The 11,434-nt window shown below is 35.7% G+C and overlaps 1 protein-coding gene across 5 annotated transcripts in view; it reads left to right on the top strand.

Moving 5' to 3' along the window:
* Positions 1-1,667: 1,667 nt before the first annotated feature.
* The window catches only part of dlgap2b (discs, large homolog-associated protein 2b), a 122,163-nt gene continuing 112,396 nt past the window's right edge, over positions 1,668-11,434 (top strand). For 3 of the 5 annotated variants that reach the window (XM_083562238.1, XM_083562240.1, XM_083562241.1), the window contains exon 1: positions 1,702-2,064. The gene's annotated coding sequence lies outside the window, so the exon portion shown is untranslated. Of the gene's footprint in view, positions 2,065-11,434 lie in introns of all 5 variants that reach the window. The other 2 variants (XM_083562242.1, XM_083562239.1) reach the window with 2 other exon arrangements.

Below are 11,434 nucleotides of genomic sequence, written 5' to 3'. Positions count from 1 at the left end.
TTATCCAAAGGACCTGCAATTGTCATATTTTCCTTGCTCATTAGTGACCACAAATTATATTTGGATTTCTGTCAAGCTACATTGTGACATTGTTCTTTAAAAGTGCTATACAATTAAAAATGAATCAAGGAGTTTAGGTACTGTTCAGTATTAAAACACCAGTAGCACTCTCCCTGTTAGGTGAGTTTTAGAAATAGTTCACTAAGGTTTAGATTTACAATTATTGAGGTTAAGGTTAGGGTTTATAAAGTTCTGGATATGGTTATGGTTACTGCTGTCATATAGTTATGCCTCCTTCACACCGTACACACGTTAGACCATGTAAAATCAAGAGAGTACTTATCTAAGTACTTCAATGTTAGTATTATCTTATACACTACAAACCTATTAGAGATTAGAGATTCTTTAAGTAGCATTGCAAAACTGTACTAGCTATCATTTACCACACTGCTCATTCAATCTCCATAGCACTTTTCTCCTCTGCCCTGCAAATTAAATTCTCTGTAAGTATTCCATGCCACCTGCTGTCTAGCCAACTGGTGGGTCTGTGACTACTTGCTGTTAGCTTGGTTGAGATATTTATTATTTTTAGTAAGACTGTGTTGTGGTTAGGTATAAAATGGTTGTCCATAGGAGCTTTGCTGCAAGAACTTTCCTTGTGCCACTGCTGTACAAAACCCGCACAGTAGATGCAAAGAAACTACAGCTATGTGCTCAGTACTGCTGAGCACATAAAATTCACGGTCTTATAAAACTTTTAAATTACTGGTCTTATTCAAAGTCATATTTAGTACAGTAAATCACAGATATCAGTGTTACAATTTACATCAGCTAGTTGGATAACCCTCTTATGTAAGGGCTAAAGTAGCAGTGAGAGCTCTGCTGAAGAGGGCAGCAAGACTTAGAAAAGCTTAAATTAACTAATAAGAAAAGTGTGAAGAACATAACATATGTGCTATGATACTTCGAGTGTATATATTCTTATTATCTGCACCTTTTTTCATACGTCATCACTGATAAATCCAGATTGATCGCCATTTCACAAGCAGATGGTCAAACTGGTAGGCCATCCCCAAGTAAATATTGGAAAAAAAAAAACATTACATTCTTACAGTACCTCCTCCCTATATGCATGAGTTTACATGTTCTCCTTGTGCTATGGGGGTTTCTTCTGGGTACTCCAGTTTTCTCCCTTAGTCCAATCCATGTGTTGCAGGCATTTGGCATTTCCAAATTGTCTGTAGTGTGTGTGCACGTGCAATAGGTTGGCACCCAGTCACCCCAGTCCTCTGGGATAGGCTTCAGGTTCCCCTGCAACCATATATACAGTATATACATAAAATAAATTATAAAATACTACTTGATGCAGTCCACAGTTGTCATCCTGTTACACGTCACTGTAGACCTCTACCATATAAAAACTTAAAAACTACAAAAGGAAATATTTACACATAAAAAATATGATTTCATGTGAAGGAATCTAGTTTCAGTCTGCAAATTTCTCCCTTTCTTGCCCACTGTTGGATGTCTGGTTGGCCATGCTGGCACCTGAGCCAATGACAAAACCAGAACTCATGTTATTGCATGTGGTTTAAAAAGAAAAGGAAGAAGAAGAAGAAAATGAAAAAAAAAAGAGAGCAATATTGATGGAGCTCGAGTCAAGAAGAGAGAACAGAGAAGCTGCAGAGTCCTGAATCTGAATCCGTCTCCGGGTTTTGCGGAACATGCATAAAGCGTCTCAGTCCTTTCTGCTGCAGTGGAGGACTAAACACACGCACACACTCATACACTCCATACACCAGTCCCCTGTACTAAACAGTCCTCCGCTTCACACATATATCAGAGGGAGAGAGAGAGAGAGAAAAGGGGGAATACGCAAAAAAAAAAAAAAAAAAAAAAAAAAAAAAGAGGAAACGCAAACGGACGAGAAACAGGGAAGATTTGTTTATCCCCATGGGACTGGATTTGGCTAATTTCTACATCTGTGTGTCCTCTGTCCCGCTGTCATGATGAGAAGAAGCATGTGTGTGTACCAATGACTCCGACACACGCACGGATTCTCAGGTAAGACCACGGGCATCAGTGCTCATTACTAATGAGCCGGCAATTTTCCAGCGCCTATTTCATCTCGCTTGGCTTTCAGTCGTAGACAACCTATCTTTATACATTCTCTCTAAATAATAATAATAATAATAATAATAATAATAATAATAATATAAAAAAAAGATGAAAAAAAAACATGGTTTCTGAGCTCCAGTGATGCCACTGAATATTAAAGGTGGTTTATGAGAACCTGTGGGAAATGGAGATTTGCAGTATGTAAAGAACACGCAATGGACATGATTGTGTGTGTGTGTGAGTGTGTGTGTGTGTGTGATAGCAGTTACAGGTATCAGTTGGGAAATGGTGAATGGGATGAAGATGTGGAGAACAATATGTACTCAATGTGATTACAGCTTCCGTCGATGTGTGTGTGTGTGTGTGTGTGTGTGGGGAAGAGAGAGAGATAGAGAGAGACGTACTTACAGATATCTCTCACACTCAGTGGGTGTGTGAAAAGCGTTTTTTTCTTGTGTGTGTGTGTGTGTGTGTGTGTGTGTGTGAGTGTGTGTGTGTGTTTGGCCAGAGTGTGTGATCTTGTTGCGCATCCATACGGGACCGAGGCTCTCCTGACTAGCATGAATGGAGAGAGAGAGAGAGAGAGAGAGAGAGTAATGAAGAAGGAAAGGTTGCCTAGCAATAAGCTCAGATCTTGAAGTGCAGAAATGAGAATTTCTGCATCAGTGATCGCCACTGGAGCGTCCATCATTGTCCATATGTGTGCATGTATATGTGTGTGTGTTGTGTGATGCTGTGTCAGATGGGGTCTTCGTTTTTTGCGGTGAATTTGTCTATCATTCATTCTGGTTACACTCACACCAGGCTGTTTTTCGTTCAAGCTAGTTGATCTGTTGCATAGTAAAGCCACTGCAGTGTGTGAACGTGTGTGCCTGTGTGTGTGTGTGTGTGTGTGTGTGTGTGTGTGTGTGTGTCTGCTGTATGTCTGTGTGTGTGTGAGGGACATGCTGATAATTAGTTACATGATATACTGAGATGTATGTAAGTGCAATAGGTAAGTAGCACATCTCATTACTTTTATGCTGTTCCCTTTAAAGCTTGTTGTTCAGTTTGTGTATTCAACATGCCCTTATCTGTGATGAGCTACAATATACATTACTTAATTGGACAGGGGTCGTCCTATAAAAGTTTCAAGAAAATGTCATGTCTAAACTGTTACTCAAACAGAAGAATACAAGTTGAAATCTGTTTTGTTATTGCAGCTCATATTCACTGCTTTAGTTGAGGTTTATTTTTTTCCCAGCAGATGTTATCATGTGCTAATTTATCTAGCTTAACTAATGCAAAGTAACATGAGGTCATATTCAGTGTTGGGGAGTCAGAAATGCGGAGAGGTTTTTCCATATACTGAGTCACATATGGGCTGCTCAGAGTTTAACCTTTCCTGTTAAGACTCTGGACATGAAAAAGCTTCCTGCCTTCTGCTCAAATAAATACAGCCTATAGCCCCCTAGCACCTACCATACAATCTAGCATCAGTTCATTGAGCTAGCTACTAGTAAACTCAAGTTTTTCAATACGAACACTAACTCGATTTTAAAGTCTTGTCCAGTGAGAAAAGAGATCATTTGTAACATGGACAGAGTAATCACACAAGAGCAGTGGAGAAATGAGCACAGGCTCATGTTTACAGAGTGATGTATGAACCTAATTCATAAAACCATCAGAAAAAATGAGAATATGCACTGTCTCTTATTTGACTACATGTGATAGTTAATGTGCTTATACATATGACATGGTGTATTTTACATGAAACACACTAATTTATGCAGGTGTTTTTGTGACAGTGAGACAATGAAATACTGAATAAATTAACATCAACTTCTTTTGCTAAAAAATAATTTCAATGATGCTGACTGAGTACAAGTTTGGTGCAAATAAATCATGTTTTTTTTTTTTTTTTGGAAACCTCAAAACATTCAAATAAAATTAAATCAACAGAGGAAAGTTTTCGAGTTTTAGTAATGTAACTACTGCTATTTCACTGGCACACAGAAAGCTACTGAAGTTATGTCTCAGGCTTCATTTATACATCATTATATAATAACTTCCAATAACATGCAACACATCATAGATAAGACATTGGTTTAATTATTTTATGTTCAGTAACAACTTATTCCTGGTCATGGTCATGCGGATTCAGAGTGTGTTGAAGGAGTATTATACATAAGGCCCTGAATGGGACAGCATACAATTACATTTTATTCCTCCATTTAAAAAAATAAAAATAATAATAAATAAATCCAGTTTTTTAAAATATCCATCCAAATGAAAGTGCAAAAACATTTGGAAAATGCTTGGATTAGCAGGCCAGCCAATTAGGTGGTGATAGTGTGTTAGATACTGTTATATAAAACATCCTGAGAACTGAACCTCACACTGAGTGGGTGAGAAGGGGAAATGCAGAATATAAGTTTTAATCTTAAACTGGTGAAAGTGTTTGGCAAAAAGTTCTAAAATGAAAAATGCCAAAGATAAAAAAATTTGTAGAAATGGATGATTAAGTTGGTGATGATAAAATAGATCGGATAGTCAATAATTGTTCTCTTTTCCTAGAATCTCTAGTTAAGATTTGTAACATTTTTACTAAATCCATATTTGTGTGGACTGAGCCTTCAAGTAGCAGATTCATTGACCTGCATGTTTTAAGAGCAAGGAAGAAACCAGAAATCCCAGAGGCAACACACAGACACAGGAAAAACTTGAAAACAACAACCCCAGCTCAGGATGAAACTGGGGCCTGCTACAACAACACTATGCTTATTAAAACACTGATTAGAATCATTTATTAATAAGATTTAATTAATTACAAATTTTCAGGTTGTTAAATCATGATGCTCAGACTAACATGCACTCTAACCATATCATACGAGTTTAATCATACAGAAATGCCAACGATAAAACCTATGCATAAGTAACCCTTTTGTACACTCAGTTTGCGATTTGATTGTTATGTTTTAAATAAATTGTTTTAATTATAAAATGTCTAAATCTGCAAAAATCTGAAACTGGTTTGAATTTTGTTATAGTAATTTGTCACAATGGTTTGCTTTGGTATTTTGTTTTATTAGCGAAACAAATTTCTATTCATATGATTATATAAGTCCTATATTACATTAAGTCCTTGATAAAGTTATGCAGTCATAAATTACACTACTGTCAAATTCCAGTTATGGCTTTTGTTATGTTACATGAACCAGCTCTTAAATCATCTTTGCAGAGCCCTGGCTTGATATATCTTATGACCCATGAAATCAGTGAGTTGATATAGCTCATGGATTGTGTTGCTGTGACTGTACTTGATTCTGCAATGCATGTGTGTCATAGGCAGTTTAATGAGCATGTAAATAAAAGCAAATACAGCAGTTTAGTTTCATCTACTGCAGCTAAACAAACTAGTATTGTATCTCAAATTGCATACATACATATGTACAACAGACTTAACATCTTTAAAAGCCTTCAAAACAAATGTTCTGTTTTGAATACCCATCTTTTAAATTTCATATGTATGGACAGAGATTTGGGACACAGCCATTACAACAATCATAATGAAGGTAGAATGTTTGTCAGTTTAGTATAACATCATGGTTCATTGAATCAATAAATGTTTTACAGTTTGACTGGGAAACCTGATGAACAGAGACACATTGGGAAAGTGTTGGCTCATTGGTTAAGGTTCTGGTTTATTGATCAGAAGGCTAGCAGTTCAAGCCCCAGCACTACCAAGCTGGCACTGTTGGGCCCTTAAGCAAGGCCATTAACCCTCTCTAATCCAGGGGTGCTGTATCATGGCTGACCTTGAGCTCTGACCCTAGCGTTCTAAAAAGCTGGGAGATGTGAATAAATAGTTTTAGTGCCATAAAGTAAGGCCATGTTTTTCTTTCAAGCTGCCACTGCTAGGCTTCTAAACAAAGATTAAAATTTTCAGATGCACATATTATAAATCCTCCTTATCAATGGCAGGCTTTTCATAGGGTAGTTGCACCAACCAAAAAAAAATATTTAATCGTTATAAACTGTGCACTAACAGCTTTATAAGTTTTAACCTTTGTTAAAATAACATTACTTATGACTGACTAACAATTTCTAAAGGAGCGGCCAAAATTGTTGGGAAGAGCACTTACTGCCACTCATCAATGAAGTTAATGCTCCTAGTGGTAAAAAAGTGGAACTGCAACAAGCCCAAATCAACATCTATTTGAAGATTTTTGCTGCACCACACAGAGGACAGTTATGGGACAGTTGCCAGATTGCCAGATTGGGCTTGTTTAAACATACTCTGTGTCAGCAAAGATATTATTTTATTGCAAATAATTTGAATTCAGCCAAAAAATTTCTTAGAAAGTGGCAATATTAAAGTGTAGACAGTTGCAAAACAATCTCTAGTGAAAGATAAATAGAGATTATTGAGCAGATAATGTCTTGACATCAGAAATGTGCAAAATTATTGTTTCTCTACACCACAAGACTGAGTATGAGTTTTCTCACAGTGTCCAAATGTTGTGGACTAGTTTCAAAATCTTGTGTGGTTTTGTGGAGTTGGGCTGAAGAAATGGCTTAAACCAGTCACTCCTGAGTAGTGATGTACATTATGAGCTTAAAGAAGACTTAAAATGTATGTTTTTTTTTTTTTTTTTTTAACTGAGCCCCTGCATGATGGTCGACAGCATGTTTTGGAATCTCAACTGCCATTACATAACCTACATAGCTATCTAGCATTTGGGTAATAAATATAAAGTCACAAGCTGTTGTTGTGGCTCAAGATGAATTGGAGTAAATATAATGTGTACAGAATCTTCTCTGATTTACATGCAACATTTTCTAACACATCCTGTGTATTTCTTATGTAGTATTCGAAGTTGAATGAAACTGGGGAGAGACACAAATTTGTTTAGTCTCTTTTGGCCAATTTTATTCAAGTCTATCTTTTAATTGTCATTTTCTATTTGCTTTTTATTTATTTTAACTGTGACAGTTTTTTATTCATTCATTCATTTATTAATTCATTTATACACACACACTAAAACTGTGGCGTGAGTTCGAGACTGTAGACTGCTAAAGAGTCTGACAATGATGTGCTGAGAAAAGTTTGTATGTGAAATGCCCAAAATGTCCTGAAGTCACATCCAGACATGCATGCACTCGCACACACCCGCACACACACTCGCAATTTACTCAACCATTTGAGAACATCAGTCAATCTAACAGCTAAAGCTCAGATATACAGTTTAAATACATAGTATACATATTATGAAGTACTTCAGTAAATAAATGGCTTAAAAGGTAATTAACATTCTACTGAAATAGTTTTCAATCTCTATCTGAATATTACTTTTAATTAGAGCCACGTCTCAGTCCACACTAAGTCAATATTTTAATGACTATGTACTTCAAATTTTACTTGTAATAATATGTAAACAACCATAAATATAAAACATCAGCATCATTTTTTTTCTTCTCACCATGTGCACTACATGTGTTGAGTGTAGAGCATAGTATATAGTTATTAGGTCTGTTGAAGGAGTATAAATGAAACTAATCATATATGTTCTACGGATTAATTGAATGCAAGAAGACATCTTTATTTTTATTCACTTAAGATGATATTTTATTCAGAATCTACTGCATCTCATAATGTGATTATAAGATTCAACAACCTGGAAACCATATAAAAAGCAGTACATAAAGTATGCAGGCGAATGTGTGAACAATGCTGATTGTGTCACTGCTGCTTCGTGCATCAGGTTCATACATTAAGTATAAACCAGCCTTTAATCGCTTGGTGTTCTCTGCTTTTGATAGCCATCTAAATAGAAGCCCAGAGCTTTGATCGTCTTTCAGAACAGTAGGTGGATCCTGGATGTTCTTCAGTTAAGGGGGCTGGTATTACATAAACAAGGTGTGATTTATCAAAGCACATATTTTATTGTTGTCTCACAGCATTTTGGAGGAAGATTATAGAGATCTCATGATTTTAATTCAAAACATTTATGGAAAACACGATTCAAAGCTATGCGAACTTTTTTTGAGTGGAACTAAGTGGAACACTTGTCCTACATCTTCAGCTTGTACTGTGTTATTATTTAAATGAAAATGAGCAGCTTACATTACAACTGTGGTAAAATGTTAAGTTACTCATTAATTACACTGGTTTCCTGTAAAGAGATCTACTACACTGACATGAAAGAGCAAAGCTGCTCCATATGACTGTATTTTTAAATAATTTTAATGACTAATTAGGGAGGTAAACACTTCATTTCATTTTCTGTGAACAGTTCAAAAACATGTAGGATATATTAAGCATGAAAAAGTCAATAACATACTTTCACTACTTCAAAGCTGATTGCTTTCAATAGAGAAATACTTCCATCTCAATATGGTAAATGCAGTTTAACTGACCCAACACGTCACGACTATGTAAGTGCATTTGATGAGAATGATGTGGGACGTGCTGGTTAGCTGCTCTGTATTCATTCACACATCTCTATCAGCCCTCACAGTGAGTGATGGATACTTTAGTTTAATTAAACAACTTCTTTTTTCATACTGCCCTGCACCAACCAGGCTGAAGTGCTTTTCCAATGCTCTGAGGGTGTTGGTTCTCTTTGGATGGAAGTACAGTAAAGTGGATCTTAAGTTTGTGTTAACATGTCACATCCATAGAAACACTACACGGATGAAAGGCAGTCTACTCCAGCACTGTAATCCAGTTTTGAATGCCACTGAAGTCAGGCAGAACCCAGAGCATATTTGTGTTTACCCTGCTCTAAGACATTGGACTAAAGTCATGAAAGTCTCAGTCATTATCTGTTGTTGCGCCAAATATTTGTACAGTATGCGTATTTGAATGGATGACCTAAACCAGAAAATTGTTTGTTTGTTCATTTTTATATAATCTTGAACACCACAAAAGAAAGTGCAGGGCTTCTGAATAAAGTTTAACACATTATATCAACAGCTAATCTCATATAATGTAATAATAAATAATAAAAAAGTAATTACAGAAAAGTACAATGTGCTCAACCAATGTAGACAGAAAGATTCCTTTAGGGCATTGATTCTGACCTGCTTAAAGACAATACCAAAAAATCTAACTTGTCTATGTGTTTTTTTTAGCTATAAGCAAAGAAATCTTACCAGTAATTTAACTCTTCATGGGTAGTAACTCACTACCTGTGGTTGAAACGTGAATACACTAAAAGTTTTAGTAGGCAGCATGCGGTGTGAACCAGTTGAAATACAGTTACAAAATACTGGTTGGTGTTTGAGCTGCAAATCCCCCCCAAAAAATGTCTAAAATATTAAAACAATAAATAGATTAATAAGTGATTTGCTTCCATAATTTAATTTAGTTATTTAATTTAGTTTTGGCTTGAAAGTAATAATTTATTTTCCAGTAATACAATAAAAAGTGGAAGGATGAGCCACTAATGTCTAAATAAATTAGAATTCCAGTACAAAAACTAATATGAATAATCTTCTTATATATATATATATATATATATATATATATATATATATATATATATATATATATATATACAAAAAAGCTAATAAATAAATAAGCTTTGGGTTTGAATCTGCCGATTTCCAAATTATCTGTAGTGTGTGTGTGTGTGTGTGTGTGTGTGTGTGTGTATAGAATTCCTATTCTATACTGTACATTACTATTATTATGTCCCCCCCCCCCCCAGCATTTTATTTTCCAGATAGTTTAAGTTGGGATTTATTGTCTTGATTATACTTTTGGATAAGGATAATCTAAATTTCCCTCGTTATGTTTTCTATTGAATTCTAAAATAAGTACCCAGATACTAATATAATAATATAATAAAATATCAGTTATTTGGGTTTATTATTTAATACACTTCCAGTATGCACTGGAAGTGTATTATTTAATACACTTCCAGTGCATACTGTATATCCGTTTCAAATGTACTCGCCTTCATATCATCATAAACAGATTTTACCCAAGAAGAAATGGAGTCATTTTCAAAGGTTTTGCTCAAGCTGCGTTTGCATTTAAAATCAGGACCATGAAATCATCACTAAGAACCATAATTAATGTTTTTGTTGTATGATACAGTATCTTAAAAAAGTAAGTACTCACTTTTGTTGCCAGTTATTTAGCAATAATGGTTATATATTGAGTTATTTTCAGAGGACAGTAAATCTGTACTGCTATACAAGCTGCACATTGACTACTCTAAAATATATCCAAGTTTCATTTCTAGAATATTGTTTCCTGAGAAGTAAAATGGTTGCTAAAAATTTGTGGGGTGAACTCAATTTTGTGAGATACTGAGTATTTGGTATAATTGTCTGTAGGATGACGGTATGCATTGTAATGTTTTTTAAATCTTGAACTTGTGCTGAAATTCTACAGACCCTATTAATGGCAATTAATCCTATCCACTGTGATGCTGGAAATAGTTTGGTCTGCACTTGCGTGAGTGTCTGGCAGGAAGAGATGGAGTGGGAGAAGTTGTGAATAATAGATTTTACCGGATTTCCACAGGGTTAGATTTCATCTGCGTATTTCTACATCTCATTTACTTACGTGCTCCTTGTCTCATTCTTCCTGTCTGTCTCGCTCGCATTTTTACTTTTCTCTTCCCACTCTTATTCTCTCTTTCACCCATTTTCCCCCTCCTTACTTTCTCCCTTGCTCTCCCTCTGTCTTTGACAGTATGTTGTACAGGGCAGGATGAGCTGTTCTCCAGCCTGTTTCCATGGAGATGCTGAGGAACTGTAGTGTGTGTCAGTAATATACACACACTGTGTGTGTGTTGTGTGTGTCCCTCCCTGCTTGGCGCATTCCTCTGAATTGTCCGACTCTTGAATTCGGTACATAGATCTCCTTTTCATTATTCTCTGAAATGATTTTGTCTATTTAGCAATATATTTGCCTATTTTGGGGATCACAGCTTTTTTATTTTGTGTGTATGTGTTTTTGTGTGTTTTCTTGTTTTTGACAACATCCTACTTGGTGATGATCAGCATGAATCTCTCATCAGATTGCTTTCCTGCATTTGAATGTGAATAACCTACTGCATATTAATATTCAGGATAGAGATGCTCTCTCTCTCTCACTCACACACTCACTCACTCACACACTCACACACTCACACACTCACACACACACACACTCACACACACACACACACACACACACACACACACACACACACACACACACACACACACACACACACAGTAAAACCCAATATGGGTAATTAAATGTATAATAATGACTTAAATGAAAATGATAAAATATGTAATTGTGTGAGTATGCGATCTCTAAAACCCTTTTATT

The sequence above is a fragment of the Silurus aristotelis genome, assembly GCF_946808225.1.
Source record: "Silurus aristotelis genome assembly, chromosome: 15".
Taxonomy (NCBI): Eukaryota; Metazoa; Chordata; class Actinopteri; order Siluriformes; family Siluridae; genus Silurus; species Silurus aristotelis.
Note: the sequence above shows the minus strand (reverse complement) of the source record. Positions and strands in the feature narration are given on the sequence as shown.